Genomic DNA, 17,713 nt, shown 5'->3' with positions numbered 1-17,713 from the left:
ATTTTCAATTTTACTGACCAAACGTGTATGCATTACTAATTACATGCATGAAATCCAGTGGTTATCGACTGCTACAACAAAATACATTAGTGACCAATTACAGGAGTTCTTGGCAGCAATGGTTATCATTTTAGTGGATTTAATCACTGCACTTAAAGTGAAGCTTGAGATTCCCTTTGAGATTACACCACTAATTGCTTCTGTTTTGCCAGTTACTGCATGAGCTGGTTTGCAAAAAGGATCACTAAAGATGCTTTCTAAATATCGAAGTGCAGCAAACAGATGAAGCCTCCTGTAATGAGTCTGCCCCACCCCCAATAAAACCACAGCATCAATTCATTCATACCACAACGCTGATCTCTGATACACATCCCCCTCGTCATCCCCTCTTTCCTTCTCATTTCTTGTTCTTTGGGTAGACAACAGCAATACAGCTGCACTGCTGTCCACGTGAATTGTGTGGCACACTAACATTTATTTATATAGTGAGAATATTACACTTCAAAAAAAATAACAATCATTTCTCCCCCCTCTGTGTTTGCAGAGAGGATACTACTTGTTATTATGACAGAATGTTGGAATGGTCTTAGACCTTTAAGAAAAAAAAAACAAAAACAAAAAAACCCCAAACAACAAACAACCTAGGCAAAGTATATGATTTACTACACGCACAATACCACCATAATAGGCTTCCACTCTGCAGGAATCCCTAAAAACAACATTCCCGCTCCAGAAGGAATTTGTAATATAACTTATTGTTTTTTAAAAGCCCACGTCTACCTCCAGGTCCCCACTAGTGACGAATTATCTGGTTTACAGCCTCATAAAGCAGAAGTGTCTATATATTTTAATGCTGAGGCCAACCACAGGACTTTGGTACCTTTCAAATTTAGTGATATACAACTTTCCAAACACCAACGAAAGGCTGTGTCATTTCGCTTCAGGCAAAACAAGGAGATACAATTTCATCAACTTTTTCGGCCTGATCAAAAGAAGTTGTCTTTCAAAGACAGAAAGCATGGGAGAGGGTTGGAACTACAGTTCTCTTAGCAGTCTGAGAACAAGATATTTTAACAAATAAAATTGTTTAAATAACTTTGTTTGGTTCCATTTTTATTAAAATTTCAGCTACTGAAGCTTTCCATTACTCAAACGCCACTTTCCGAACAAGAAAGAACCCCTCTCAAAAATATACTACAAAAATAAATCCACAACTAAAAATTTATCGTAAGATTAAAAAGCCTTCTAGAATTGTCCCATCGAACATCAGCTTTTTTAGGATTTCGGTAGATGCTAAGTTGATACAACTCTAATTAGGAACTTAATTGATCTTTGTGAGAGAGATACTGTAGAAAAGAGTTTTAAATCCCCAGAGACTTCTAGACTACGAACAGCAGAGCATATGATATCTTTAAAAACTGTCAGAAACCATACAATATGATTTAAAAAAAAGTAATAACTATCTCCCTGAAATAACTGCCAAAAGAAGTTGAAGATCTTCATCCTACAGTATCAACAGGATGCAGCAACAGTACCAGTTGGCTTCACTTCAGCCTCTAAATACAGTACAGACTATTACCTACCGATCCCTGAAAAGTAACGTAATACAGTAATACAGTACACAGAGGGTTGAGTCACAGATATGTTTTTTCTTCTTTCAAACCCAGATGCAGATTTGCAAAACCCATCGATCTTTCCAGAACACCAGGCACAAGAGCTGCTACATGCAAGATGGTCTCAAAAACATGGCCAGTTCATTTCCATGCTTAACTTGAGAAAATCTTGCCCCAGGGCACTCAATTTCAAGTCTGAACGAGAAAATCTGTAGGTGATGCAGGAAATACAATAACTGGCAAATAAGAAACTGGATAAAACACCTAAATTAGAGATCAATCCTTTATTCATAAAGGAATAGATTACACAATTTAATTGGTTTATCCCGAGCTCTTAGTTCAATAGTTCTTGACTCCTGCCTTCCTCTAACACCAATTAAGGACAATTTTCAAGTAAAAAGTAACATTACTTTGACATGATATCTTTGACAAGGCAGAAGTCACTATACCTACAAATCCTCAAGCCTAGCAGAATGACTACCTTTCTTTTGTATGAGTAAGCTCTTGTCTTACGTACACAAGCACAAAACTTAAACGACAATTAAAAAAAAAAAAAATAATGCAATTGCACCTAGAATTTCTTGTCCTGCCTTCCAAAAGAGGAAAAGGGAACAAGACAGGAGAAGAAAATATTCTTAAAGCAAACAGCTGAGGTTATGTAGCACCCAAAATACAAAAGGTCAGGAAATACCTGTCTTTCATCACTGTCAAAAGCAATAGACTAAAATAATGCAGAGTAGAACTGATAACACAGGAAATAAATGAAAACATTTGCTGCATGTTAGTATAGAAGTTAAAAGAAACAACGCGAAAATCTCTCTCAAAGGTCCCTGCTGGATTTAAAATAGAGCTGTTGAGCCAATTTTGATTTCAAAACATGCCATTATCATTTAAGAATACTGAACTTTTCTCCTTTAATAAACCTTACACCTCTTTGCTAGTCCATAGACCTAATTCCTAAAACGACGCATGACTGCAAGTATGACAAGGCACAAAATTTGCAGGAACCAGAACTTCAATGAGAACTACAAATGCATAGGAAAGCAACCAGTTACTTATAATACAGTCTCAGGCATTATTTGTGATTCACTACCTAACTTACAAATCAAAAAGTGATAATGGTAAATGCTGCCACGGTGCATTTCTGAACGAATTAAAACCTTATGTGAGTATAGCTCAAAGTCTTGCATATTTTTAAGTTACATATTTAATTTTCTTTAATATCAAAAGCAATGAGAGACTTTTTGGTCTACTACTCTATCACAAAGAGATAAAGACAGTAAACACTATGGCAAAATTAAATATACTTTTTTATGCAGTGACGTGACAGATATCAATTTATAAATTCATGTATTCAGTACAAGAATATGATTAAACCACAGCACAGATTTGAAATAAAATGCACTGATAACAAGTTTAGACCAGATTAAATTGAGAGACTCTCAGCTGATAAAGTAGTGTTTGTAAAATTTAATGTAGATACCAGTAAGGATATTCAACTTACTGAAGCCTTCCAAAACTAAACATAATTCTTTTAGCATGATAAATCCTAGCAGGAAGAAAGGCTCCAGCTCTGGCAATTGTTTCAGAAAACTCAATTAACTTGCTCATTATTAAAAATACGTCACCAGTAGAAAGAAGTTTCATGCAATACTATACTTATCTGCTCATTAATATTACATGCTTTTCATATATGAATATGCATAAATATATAAATACATTAAATAATACAACAAAATACCTTTTGGACATGTAAAATAATTTGTTGTAACCAGAATAATGCTTGGATTGCCAGGAAAGGAAGCTAGATGGGTAACTGAAAAATATTCTTCCTGCCTTTTCAGAAACCTGTGTAGGCCGGGTTTGGAACTGGTTGGGGACCTTCAGACGCCTAGGAATGTCTGCCACATGCCCCGTCAAAGCTGATGAAGAAAAGTTGTCCTTGTCCTGTTTTAATGGAAGTAAATCCAACTATTTTAATGGAAGCAAACCAAACCGAGACAATAGCTTTTGTCTCAAACAATGTGAAATGAGCATTTACCCCTTTCCAAGACAACCATATAAGGCCACTACGAGGCTGACGTCTGAGATTTCGTCCTCTGATGACCTCATACTTAACCTGACCTCTCCTTGTGACTTCAGTCCTTCTGAATCTCAGTGCCTTATTATGCTCACAAACCAGCAAGATCAAGTTTAACTTTAAGAAACAGAGGTCTTTCAAACTCAGAAATTAGCCTCAAGATAAGTAACTGAAAAGGCAAAACACCAAAATACCAAGAAATCCTGCATATAATCTATGTTTAATTTTATAGAGGCTTCAAGAGTAGCAATAAAAAGCAAACCTATGGCAAAGCACAGAAGGCTCTATAGAACATTCCCTTTAGCTAGCCCTAGTATTTCTAATCTTCTTCAATTCAAAAGCCAAAGTACTGTCTCAAGTTACAGATTGCAATTAGGAACAGAGATGCTGAAAAACATTTAACAGTTTTAACATTTTGCAGAGCTTTCTTCCCGCTAAGCATTCACTTACTCAGGTGGCAAGAACAGTCAAGCTCCCCAGTTTCCCCCAGATTTTCCCTTCAGGCCAGTTTTATCCTTGAGTACCTGTGTACAATAAAAAGCAAAGGAAAGAAAATCAGTTTACATAACTCCTTATAAGTTCACCTCTTGATTATATCAATTCTTAAGGCCCCTAATTGTTAGCAAGTCAAAAATTCAGATATCCAGCTTTTATAAAAGGATTATTTCCCATCAATTTGCTTAACCAGAAGCAAATGCAAAGCTTTTTTTCCCTGCAAAAAGACTGGGTTTTATTTGACCAATTCTACATATATATGTGTGTGTATATATATATGTTTTTTTAGACTCAGCACAACCTTAAATGAAAGAGTTTTCTGTGAGAAGCCTCATCTAAATGCAACCTAGCAGAAGATGGGATTGCATGATTTAGGTATATTTCATCACTTGTTTTTAAGAGTACAAACAGACAGCAACACAGTTAAGGCTTTGTTTGCATCAGATTAAAGCTACCTTAAAACAAGAAAATCCTACATATTCAATTACCACTTTAAAAAGTGAAAGAAGGCTTGTGTACAGGTGCAATGTCACTTAGTTAAGGAGGAGCTCAAAAAACAAAGTTATTCTACTTTCTTCTGGCACTAGTATGAATTAAAGAACACATTCAACCATATGGAATAAATTTTTGCAGGCATATGGAGCTCCAATTAAATAAGCGTGGCTTTGCCGCACAAAAGTCCACCTGCACATATTCAAATTTTTCCAAATTAGACCATCTCATTTAGAGCAGCCCATCTAACAATAACACAGTAGAAAAGCAATGCACTTGATACGACACAACAACTGAACCTAGTCTCCCTAAATAGTAATCGCAGTCTTACTTTTGTCCACGGTCATAATATAACCAGATTAGAAAGAAAACAAAGATGGAATTAGTTCCCCTAAAATATAATTACAGTTACATCAGAACACAAGAAAATTATTTTTCATCTTCTCCATCATCCAATTAAATACATATTTGGAAAAGTAAGCAAGGTAGAATTTTTAAAAAGAAAAATTTTACCAGAAGTCAATGGAAATTAAAAAACTGACTGGAACTATGCTTCCTAGTTTTTAGGTTTTCTTTGCACACCGTGCATCCAGACTTTCCCAGGATAAATATATGGAAAGCATGCCATTTAAAAAAACAAAAGTCAACAAGTCTATATAAACATCAACATCCTCAATAACTCTAAAATCTTAAAATAAGAAAGGTGTCCGATGAGGTGGAAACTAACAAATTTTTAAAGGTAAGCACTTCAGAAGTCCCTATTTTTATTTTTTAAGGATATGGAGTTAATTGGCCCCCCTTGTTCATACCTAGTCTGACAGGCTTTGTGTTAGGTGATGACATCCCATTTTTTTCCACAGGACCCTAACCTCATTCAGTGAATACAGTAGCAAGAAGAAAAGAGAGTACGGAAAATCAACACATCAACTGTGTATGGTCACATATGGTCACGTATGGTCACAGCACAGTTCTACGCTTGCATCCACTCCAGGTTATTCTGTGCCATTTTAGAACAGCACTCTGAGGACAGAAACGCTAGTTCTCACACAGAGCTCCTCTTTGGTGCTGTCAGGATAACCACAGACCGCACTGCAGTCCCCTGCAAGGGACGTCGTATCATCCCCATAGACCATGAACTTAAAGAATGAAACTTTGGAATTAGGAGCATTATGAACTATAGCATTCAACCAGAGAGTCCTCAAACTCATTTATGAGAGTATCTAGCCTTATACGATACTTTAACTTTCTGGGGAAGCTGTGTTCATCTGCCTTAAACTAGGCAACGCATCTTTCCTTTCTTGTAGTGCGTTGCCCCATTCACTACCTCTCAAAGTTTCTACAACAATTATTTTTTTTTTTTGAAAACAACAAGTTTTCAAAGATGTGTCTCCTTTGCTGCACAGTCTTTGTACACTTCTGGTCCAGATGAAAAGACCATACAATTCCGAGATCACATAATTTAAAACTATATCATAACATGTATGTCCGAGGGAGCTCAGTTAACACGTTCTAGACAACCTTCGGTCTTCACCTTCCCAGCTGTGCAGCGCTTGTTCTCCATAACTCAAACGACATGCTTCAAGACAGCTTTCTGAGCTTGGTTTAATTTCCAGCTCCTTTAAAGGCAGTAACCATTGTAAGGAAGCTCCATCTTGTTCAATACAGATGCCCAGCAGTCTTCCTCAAAACTTGGCCACCTATCCTTCTCACCCAAGCTGTACTATTGCCAATACCGGGGACATGTGCCACCACCCCCATCACATTCCTTGTTATCAGGCTCGGTCTCCTGTTTCTGATCTCAGCCCTGTCTCCCTGCCTCTTTAGAGTAACTGCTTCATTCTCATCAGCTTCATTACACAATATATTGCTCCCTCCCCACAACCAGAATCCCATTTCCCATTAGCTCCCAGGTCTCATATACCAGCTTTCCTTTTAATCTCATCTCTCAGCTTTCTGTCTCCTTCATGGATTTGTTAGCTCTTCCGCACTGCTTTTTACTTTCCAATGCTTTTTCCCCTGCTTTACTCTCCCAAGTCCTCTGCTTGCCTCTTGCCCTGGCAATTTTCAGATTTATTCTCAACAATCAACTCCCTATCTTTTCCGTACTTCCTTTCTGGTTCCTACAGAGTCTTTGTGATTAGTGTGCCATAGCCATGGCTGCTGCGTTTTGTGCTGAACTCATTTTCCAATGATAAGCGTTAAAGAAACCTGTACGAGGGCTAATGAGCAGAAATACTTAATTTCAGAATCCCAGATGGACTTCGGCGGAAGACAAGCCAAACCAGCATTGCTGTCTGTACAGAAGTAGAATTTTAGGCACTTAAATCCTTTGCTACTGAAAAACAGACACCTACATATTTAGATGTCAAGGCAGCTATATGAAGGCTCTGTGGACTGTAGGTTCTTCAGTCTTGATGCTAGATTAACACCACTTACTCTTTTATTTATTTTTTTTTAATAATTCTACAAAGAACCCAAATAAAGTTAGACAGAGTCTAAATCTCAATCTAAACTCATTCTACATTTCGCTTAATACAGAGTTAGTAGTACTTTTTTAAAACGTTCTTTCTGAAGAAAAAACAGCCCTTGATTCAATCAAACATATGAAGTATTGGGGGGAGGAAGGAGGAATGGTTTTTAATTAAGAACAGGGTTTTCTTGGCACTGTTTACCAAGGATAAATGTGCTTATCTTTATTCCACTGGAAGAAAGTAAATGATAGCATACCCTCACCTATTTTTGCCAGAAAGTATGAACCAAGCAAAGACATCTTCCTGTCTTGTCTCAAACAGCCCTCCTTTTTGTGGGGGAGAGGCTTAAGGCTGAATTTAAGATAATTTTACACAGTTGGGAGAGGTTGATTCCTCCAAAATGTAAAATAATAAAGCAAATTAAAAGACCTTTCATTTATTGCGTAAGTCCTATTTTTAGAATAGTTTCAATATTTGGTTTGGTAACAATAGAGTGTATCAACAGAATGTGAACTAAATCAACACAAAGAGAAGTCAGAATTACGCAATACATTCAAATATGATGAGAATTTAATTAAGAAGATTCTTCTCACTTACATACACAAAAATAGTTTTTTGGATTACCTCATGACATCAACCTTACTTGTAACAGGCATCTTTCAAAAAGAAGAGGTAACACAAACCTTAATATAGAGTAGGTGATCTCAGCTTCTTGGTATCAATGAAAACTAACAGCTAGCCATAGGATTGTTCCTAACATGGATTTACATATCAGTACCCTAAACCTATCAACTCTCCTAGCTGTTGGGAGATTGTAATCTGCCCTTCTACCTGATTTTTCCTTTTCCCTTATTTTATACATCCTCCCATCTCACACAACTCCTCCTTATCCCTTCATCTCTCTACTTTTGCTCATTTCTCTTCCCTATAATTTCCTCACTGAAATACAATCCAAGTTTCAAATAACAAAGAATGCAGTTGCCTTTCTGCACAGTATAATCAGCACTTTAGGGGCATAACCCACATGTGCTGCAAATGCTACAGGAGCTTTTCCTTATCTTTAATACAATTCATCACTGGTGTATCAGAGAGGTGAATGTAAAGCAAAATACTAAACTGTTTTAAGTGAAAACTTTAATCTTTCACATTACTTCTGCAATTAGCTTCCTAAGATTTATGGCCTTGTTTGGTGTAACTTGTATGTTGATTGCCTAGAAGACATAAGTTCTGAAAAAATAAAAGTCTACATGGGTCACACTGGATTTAAAACCAGATCTGTTGTGAATTTTTTCCTCAGCTTATTCCCAGTATTATTCCCTTTTCTTCCAGCCCCACCTCGTTCAAAAACACATAGTGTCACATTTTCATGGCACACTTAACATGCCATTTTGCTTCACGTGCTGGTAAATTTCTCTGTGTTTAAGCCTTGCATTTCTTTCCCATGGACAGCATTTGCACTATTTCTAAATAGTGCGAAAAGTCACATAGCTTTTCTTCATTTTTTTCTTCTGAGCCACTATACTTTCCCTTCTCATGATAATAAAACAGTAGTCAGTCACATCGCTCCTTTTCTCTAACAGGGCAGCAGATCCTGGCTTCTCTACCATCAAATGCAACCCCATCCCTTCAGGGTGACAACAGTGGTCTTAGTTCTACCTGAGTAGTGGTCTCGTCTACCTTTGTGCTCTGCTGCCGTCCAAAATCCTGCTCCTCCCAAACAACAAATGGGGTCTGATCCTGAATCCCTCAATGTGCCACCCACTGAAATACTCAGGAGGCTGATTAGTGCGTGCGTGTGTTTGCAAGCACGTGTGAGCGAGCAGGAGCAAGTGCTCACTCAGGAGGGGTAGGGAGGCAGCCTCTCTTCAAGGTGAAATTTTCACATACAGCCTGGGAGGTTAAGCTCTAGGATTCTCACAGCCTGTAATAAAACCTGTGCAACTGAATCCCCTTATTGATTTAAAAATCTCAATCTCTGCTGAAATTATGTAGATTCAGTGAAGAAAGCACGTATCCCTCCTATGCTGCTACTGTATTACTGAGCAGCCATTTAATAACAGCATACTTTACTTAATGAGTACAGATGAATGACTCAGTGCTAGAAGGTGTCTGCTAATGAGGAATTTCTATTACATCTTGATTCTTCCAATATTGAAACTAAAAAGAAAAAATAACTCTCTGATTTATCCAAAATAAAGACAGTAGACTGAAGTTGCATTTTATATTTAGATAACAAACGGTGGATAATATTTCTGTACAGTAAAAGGCAGCCTTTCAGCAAATGTTTTGTGTGCCCAATATATAAAAATTAAGTATAAATGCAATATTATCAAGAATGCACTATTTACAAATAAATAACTCATTCCTCTGTTGAGCCACACTGCATTAAGTACACTTTAATGCTGAAATCGGTATCTAATTATCTTTATTTGACCCCAAATCCAACAGGGAAATAAAAACATTCAAAATACTTGGATCTTGTTGATAAGCACTCAACATTAAAAGGTACCTGTCAGGATAATGTAAGATGGTATTTAATCTTATTTCTTCTGAAGAGGTCTCAAACAGTCACACCAATATATTTAATGTTGTACTATCTCTTTCTCTTCCATTTGGTATACTGCCTGCTGGTGTTGAAGGTAGAATGAGACTCAGTCATCAGTATGGCCTGACCCTGCAAATCCACCACTGTCACATCCCACGGAGGAAGTGGGGCTGTTAATATGAATCATGCCCTTGGAACTAGGCTAAAAAAATCCAATGGCTGTAACTCATACAGAAGACAATTATCACTGGTGATCCTAGACATTTCTCAAAAGTTGGCACTCTCAGTGTCTCCTATTCATCAGCATATTCGTATTTGTTTGCTAGTTAAGGTACCAGTAAAGTATCTGTAACGATTAGTAGTAGATTGATGTTGAATTAAAAAATAAATTTAAAAAACAAACCAACAAACAAAACAAAACAAAAAACATAAGCTGACCAAAAAGACATAAAAAGAATTTCAGAATTTGCCTCCATTCACTTCAGGGAACTCTTCTCCTCTGTTTATTTTCTCTTCCGGCTCATGAACTCCTGGCATCCCTCCTACCATGGTGTTTACATTCTAGTTTCCATCACCAGTGACACGAAAAAGCTGCTTTGTTCACCCACACATACTTCCTTGCCAGAAAGGTCAAGAGACTCACTTACAAATGACAGTCCATCATTTTTCCCCACAAACTACCCATATGAAGCCAAGAATTGCCCCATCCTCTGCTACTGGCTGCATTCAACAGCTGCACCTCATCATGTCAACAAGTGCCTGTGCCTCCCCAGGATCCACATGACTGAAGGAAAAAACCCAATTCTTACCATCCAATAGTTTCCTGACATGGAAAATTTACCAGTATAATGGTGACAGAATCATACACGACACTAGTTAAAATCTTCCATGAAGGTGTCTACAGTGGGGGTTTTTTTGGTAATATTTTTTTTTTTTTTATTAATAACCTTCATCCAAAAGAAGCCCAGCTCAGTTCAAAACATCTTTCTTACAGAATGAGAGGATTTTAGTGTTATGGCTATAGCAATTATAGTCTGGCTATGCTAGTTAACTTGCTCACACAGAGAAGTCCTAGAACTTTTCAGCGAACAAGTGATCCGGGTTTATACTTTGTACAGCCTAAAGCCAATATAGTTAACATTTCTTTGATCCTTGAGCTTCACACCTCAGAGAGCTGCAGGAGAGAGGAAGTGCTGGAGGCCTGGTAGTTTCAGGAACCATTAATTATAGGAACTCATCATGAAGGGCACTGCTAGAAGTTTGCTTCAGACCATCTGAAAGTATTAGAGATAATCCAATGGTTTAAATATAAACAGCACAGTTGCTGTCAAACAGTTGGTCCACGAAAGACAAAGTCTCAGTGCTTTTATTTTTCCTCAAATTGACAATCTGTAAGGTGTTGAACAGGAAAGAAATCTACCACAGTATAAGCTCCTTCCATTAAAATGTATTCCCTAGCATGTTTTTCATGTTTGATCTCAAAGTAAATTATAAATCACACCCATTTTTTTAACTGTCTACTATTGTATAAATATTATTGTTAAAATTTTCAAAAGACTGGCTATTATATTTAGACAGCAAAGTTACAAGTACACGCTTGTGAACTCATTTTTGAAACAGAATTCATCCTAAATGGGACTTACAATCTTTTTATGGGAAAAAAACAAAAGTGACATTCGACTGGCCCCAATTATAAAATTAATGAGCTATTCAAAATTATTTGTGTCCTTTTCAAATAATACATATAAAAACTCATGGCAAGTTATTGGTAAAAGCAGGAATAATATCGTACTTAACTAGTTCACTTTCTTAAGAGTTCTCCACTGCCTAACAATGTATTTTATAAAAATTCAGGTTTATATTATAGTGGTTCCCTGTAAGAATGAATCTTTATTATGACAATAGTCACCTGAAGCGTAGAGGCCTTTTCACAGTCAACTGAAAATCTGGTGATATGGCCTGAGCCTAAAAACACCAGCAATATAAGAAGTTGGATTTTACTTTTTAATCCAAGCCTCCACTGAAACGTTGAAAAGAATCTTTCTCTTTAAATCCTGTCCAGAATTAAATCTAGAAAGCTGTAGCCCATCCTTTACCAGCTGCTTTTTCACTTACTAATTTAAGAACAACACTTCTTCCTGTTGCACACTTACCAGGAAGCAGCTATGCCATGAATGTGTTATAAACACTACCCATCTCACAGGCTGCACAGCTTTCTGAAAAACAAGACAACCTAATGGAAGTGCTGCTCTTTATCATCTTCTACTTCCTGCCCACATTCTGGTTACTTAATTCAATACCAAAGTTAGAGCCTGTGAAAGAATTTCACATCTCATTTTCCTTCCGTACTTCCCCTTTCAATCTGAGGTCTTTAACGATATGCTGATTTCCCTGGAAGTCCACTTTCTCACAGAAATGCTGCAAATGCAAAGGCAGAGGGATAACCAAAATGCAAGGCAGCGCTTACTGAGAACAAACCTTCTGGCGCACAAAGAAGACAAATACATCTATTTTTCAAACAACACAACAGAAAAACTTCTCCGCACCAAACAGCAAAGCCTGAGTAGCAGAAAGAATGCAACACCTCGTCTGGATCACCAACACGGTATTTCAATGTGTGCCTCAGCATAGTTCAGACACACAGGATGGTCCCTTCGGGATAGACGTGCAACCGCAGGTAACCATGTGATGTGATGAATGTTCAGTTGTGAAGTTTCCATAGTATATCCACTCAGTGTGCCCTAAACACCACAAAATGCTTCTCAATACCCTTCAAAAGGCCAAATAGCTATAGGAAAGGCTATAATTATAGAGAGAGAGATGGAGCTTGAGGGCACTGTCTATATCCTATGGCTTTGCAATAGCTGCGTATTTTTTTTAACAATTGCCAAGTAACAGCTTCTCATAAACAATCACAGGAAGCGGACCATGCACAACACAATAAAAAGGGATTAAAATATCTATTTTATCCCGTCTTTCCCAAGGGGGAACGATTCATTCCTGATCCCAGATCTTGCAATGGTTCCATGGTGAACATGAGAAGATGGCGGGGAGAACACAGGATAAGTAAAATAAGTTGTTATTAAAGGGTCTGGGAGAAGAGCAGAAAAAATATACTTCTTATCCACAAGCAACCACTGGAAACGCTGAAGTACATTGTTAGTGCCAAATAAATATAATGAAAACAAACAGTTTCAGTCTCCCTTCAGGCCCCTTGGAGACCTCAATACTTCAAATCCAAAGACTTGTCTCGCAACTTAACTTTCTACAGTCATTCCAGAATTAAATCTGCTGTGCAGCTTACTAAACTCAGGCTTAAAACTGTTCAGGTTCTTTGCCCCAGTGTCCTGTTCAGAAGAAATGGTGAGGGAAGTTCTTATAGTTTGTATAAATTCATTCAGAACCAATTTATAATATCAATACAGCAAAATTGGTTATACGTCAACTGAAACAGTTCTTTGTTGGTGACGTTTATCCATAATTTATTTACAAAGAATAACTTTATCCCTTCTAACTGGCACTGACTACACTAAATGACAAAAGCTTTCTAATTCGCTCTTTGAAAGATAAATACTTTGTAACTCTGATCAGCCTAGTAGTCTGTCTTTGCACCTGTTCCAATTTAAGTCCATCTTCCTGTTCACTGCAAGGGAAGAGCATCAGACACAATACTCCAAATGAGGTCTCAGGAAGGCTTTGTGAAATGCTATTAGCATTTCTCCCTCTCTCTACAAAAATATGTCTAATGCATCGTAGAAGCACATTAGCCTTTTTCACAGCTGCATCATACTGGTGGCTTAGAGCCATCTTAGTGGCATTATCACAGCACTTTACCTAATTCAGACTGCTACAACCATTAAATCATCTACACAACATCCTATGATGTTAACAGATGTTCTTCTCATTTTAAATATTTGCATATTGAGATAAAGACTAGCGTGACCTGCCTGAGACCAGACACCGGGGGCTCTCAGAGCTGAATTAGCAACTGAGACTTTCTGATTCTTAACCCTAAATATACACCTCCAAACACTAGCAGCAAACAGATGAACTAGTGCACAGTAACAAGGGTACTCCTGTTACTCTATGCCAAATGCCTGTGCCTGCACCCAAAAGCCATTTCTAAATGGATGGTTATAGGTGGCCGATTCTCTCCTCTACCACGTAATTGCATTAGCCTGATGAGGAGCCGCGCAGAAGATACCCAGAAAGGCCAAACCTCCACCCACTTTGACATGGGGGTGGCCTCCCCACTGATTGCTCTCATCGTCATGTCCTCAGCTGGCACTGAAAGTGCCTTTTTGTGGTCATCCCATCTAGACAAGCCTCTAGGTGTTCAGCCACCTCCTCCCACACGTACTTGCTCGTTGTTGCCAGAGCAAAAGCTGCTGAACTATAATCGCTTCTACCAAAGCTTGTGTCTACACTGATATATTCTGCTGAAAAAGATTTTCAGGATTCTGAATTTGTAATTTGAATGCTGCTCTTGTTCTGAAATTCAGAGTATAATAAAAGTGACAGCTCACAATAAAAAGACAAAAGAATTAAAGATGCAGGAGCACAAATTCAAGGAATAATGATGGACAAAGGAGCTGACTGGTACCAAGCAAACAGCTTGGCAGTTCCTGCACAAGGTAGCGTGTTGTAGCTACTCATATCATAGTATTAATTTCACAACCACAATCAAGTACTCCTAATGCTACTAATAAAAACCTGTCTTTGTGAAATGTTCGCCCAGAACACGAACATTACTAGAACTAGACAGAACATGAATTACTTTCCCTTAAAGCTCAGGATCTCTTAATTGCCTCAGAAATGCCATGCATGTTTTGCAGTCGCATTCCAAAAAAGTACTTTTTCTTCCAAGCAACTAGCAGAACCAGCACTGTCCTCTTTTCTGTAAATACAACAAGCATTCTAGTTAAGCAACACGCTACCACTTCTTCTCAGAAAATAAATATCCTAGTTATACTTGAACTTGGTTTCTCTTTTTCGCCCATTATCATGTGTATACCTTAACCATTTCCCATTTAGATCTGTAGTGTGAGCTGTGCTCCACAGATGAACGTATTACTGCTAAGAGAAAAAGCTCACAAATATCTAAGGCAGATGGGATGACTTCTGCTAGTACCTTGTGGTGTAAAAGTCAATGTTAGTAACAGTGCTGCACTAAAATGAAAAAGTGTATCTGTGCAAAGTCTCCAGCACTACCTCATAGCAATTGTAGACTAATATAATTCACTACATCAATTCTACAGATGAAATATATATATACCTTCTAGATGTTTATGTTTTCAGAGCACTTTCATGCATCACAGAGGGAAGGTATGGACCAGAAACCACTGAATTGACGTGACTTGGCATGTTACCGCTGGTCAGCTGAGCTGAGTCAGTTACGAGGGGTAGATATTCTTCACAGTTAGCTAACTGCCCAGCGGCGGGGAAAAAATAACTCCACGGTGGCTTAAGCGCACGTCTTTTACTTTACAACTGAAGGGATGCAGAAGCCATCATAGAGCCAGTTATGACAAACGTGATGACGACCCATCTCACATGAAGCTGCAGTAAGTAACACCCATCATTTTATTAATCGGCAGTAGCACAATTTGCCTCAGGCTGTAAAGATGGTTTTCTGTCCTCTGTGCCACATGCGCTCATTGGCTAGATGGGAATATATCAATTTGGCCCTTTTGTTTTTGGTAATGGAAAGGTTATGCTTCACTGAAATTGCAGATAAGTATCAGGCACAATTCTGGTTAGGTTCTTGGTCTATGACACACAGAATATAAAATACACACAGTCTTGACTGAGTCCACACTTGACTTATTCTGACAAAAAGTAAGTAATCTGAAAACCAGGACAACTATCTCCTGAAGGGATCTACATAAATAGTATTTACATATTAAAATTTCTGAGTCCATAAATCTGGTAAAACAGAAGTGTATTTTTTATTTCTAATATGAAATCTCCATGCAGAAACCCAGCATGATTTCAGAAAGTTTTCAAAAATTACTTTTACTTGAATACAAATGTATGTACCTCTTGTAAAGTCCTACCAATAAAATCCACTCACATTCCTAGTTGGAAAATACATATGCCAAGATACATTTGCAAATAAGGCATACAGTTTGCATGTATACAAATGCATACTTAAATATTTGTATGTATAGTTGGTAAAAGAAACATTGCAGTTTGCAAGCAAAAATGAGCAGGCAATGTTTCAAATTGAAAATGTGGTACGGTGTTATCAGGAAGGACAAGAATTAAAGTAATTTACAGTAAACTACGCTTACTGGCCAGAGATGACACACAGTTACGAGACTAAATCAAGGAAGTTTTGCATTGCTGCCTTATGGTGCTTGATCTTTCAATTAATGTCTCAAGAATACTGAATTATCTGTATCTGAGCACTGTTTGTTTTTGATGTTAGCATGAAAGAAACAGGTTTTTTTTTAAGTGACAACACACTTGAACAGATTCAGTTATCCAATTATCACCAGTACTTCCACTTCTAGACACCAGGTCCCACTCATACCTTCTGACTGACCTCACAACTTTACCTTTTAATCTTTATAATCTTATATATCAAAATTATGAGAGTAAGAAAAAAAATAAAGCATAGGCCCATCACAGAGCCTGCGCCTATGTTAAAGAGCCTAACTCCCTTCAAATTCAGGGAATCTAAAGCTCCTAAATGTGTGTTTATCTACAGCACGCTCCTTTCTAATGAACAGTGAAGAGTATCTTTCAACTAATGTATTTTCTGAACACAGCATGCATGTATGTGTATGATGTGAAAGAAAGTATAGGTATGACACAGGATAAGGCCTTAACATATGCAAATGTCAGGTAGGATAATAACCTGCAACCAGAAACAATACAGTGTAGTTAGTTAATGGCCATAAAAAGGAAGCAAGAAACTACAGGAGGAGCACTCAAAAATTTTACAAGTGTTATTTTACTAGGTTTGCTACAGGCATCACTTCAATGATAATTTTGGCTTCAGTTTCCTAACTTTGATCAATTTACAGTAAATTTAGATTTGTTCAGAAGATCAAAAGCAAAACACACAAAACCAGAATTACTTCCTTCGGTCTCCTGTCTTGCATTTTGCATCAAAGCAACAGCATACGCAATTAAGATTTCCTAAAACTACTCATGCCACACATACCCACTGAAGTTCTCCATACAGAGTAATCAGCTGGCCACTCAGTCCACACTGAGCAGGGGACTATAAACTAGGTCTCCCATCCTTTTTAGGACATTCATGACATCCCAGCGAAAATATTCAGTATTAGCAATTAAATTAATATGACAGATGACATTTGGCAACGTTGCCCATATTCAGAGTTTGAACCCAAACCATGGCGAACCTCTACATCTAGCCTCTTTGGAACACATTACAGCTGAGTATAGGGAAACAGACTGAAAGTACAGGGAAGTTTCCACAGATTTGAGTACCTGCTATTTAACACACAGAGTTGGATGCTGAGATACAAAGTTACAGCTTTGTTGAAAGATCAGTAGAAATATTTGCATTACTTAGAAACTAAGTAACTCTTAAAATGAATTGGTTGGACCTAAATACCTGCTGATACAGTTCCAGCCAAATGGTGCAGTATTTTTTGAGAGACAGAGTATTAAACTAAGCTAATCTAATGAAAATCAGAAAGTATCAGTGAGGAAGAATAAACATTTTTAAAATACAGTTTTATATTACTCATGTAGGAACTACTGATGAAGAAATAAAATTTAAAAAAAGGATAATTTCATAGGAATTTTAGTATATTTTATTTAATAGACTCCTGTGGTGCATGTCAGACTAAACAGCCCAGTCAAGACCTCTGAAAATTAGTCTAGACACAAGAAGAGGCATACTCTGCATAGTAAGACTTCTGAAAGGCTTTGAAAAGAAACACTTTGGAGAATTCTTATTGTTTCTGATAAGGCACATGGGAGTGCCTTCTCATGAAGTATTTCTTTATATAAAGATAAAACATATTTTAAAGCATAATTG

General features: G+C 37.5%; 1 protein-coding gene across 4 annotated transcripts in view; it reads right to left on the bottom strand.

The window, feature by feature from the left end:
• Nucleotides 1-17,713, bottom strand: part of TBL1X (transducin beta like 1 X-linked) — a 203,623-nt gene that overhangs the window by 138,195 nt on the left and 47,715 nt on the right. For all 4 annotated transcript variants that reach the window (XM_063341306.1, XM_063341312.1, XM_063341320.1 and 1 more), the window contains exon 2: nt 4,144-4,217. The gene's annotated coding sequence lies outside the window, so the exon portion shown is untranslated. The remainder of the gene's footprint in view (nt 1-4,143; nt 4,218-17,713) is intronic.

The sequence above is a fragment of the Chroicocephalus ridibundus genome, chromosome 1 (genome assembly GCF_963924245.1).
Source record: "Chroicocephalus ridibundus chromosome 1, bChrRid1.1, whole genome shotgun sequence".
Taxonomy (NCBI): Eukaryota; Metazoa; Chordata; class Aves; order Charadriiformes; family Laridae; genus Chroicocephalus; species Chroicocephalus ridibundus.
The sequence above is the reverse complement of the archived record's forward strand: the minus strand, read 5'-3'. Positions and strand labels throughout refer to the sequence as shown.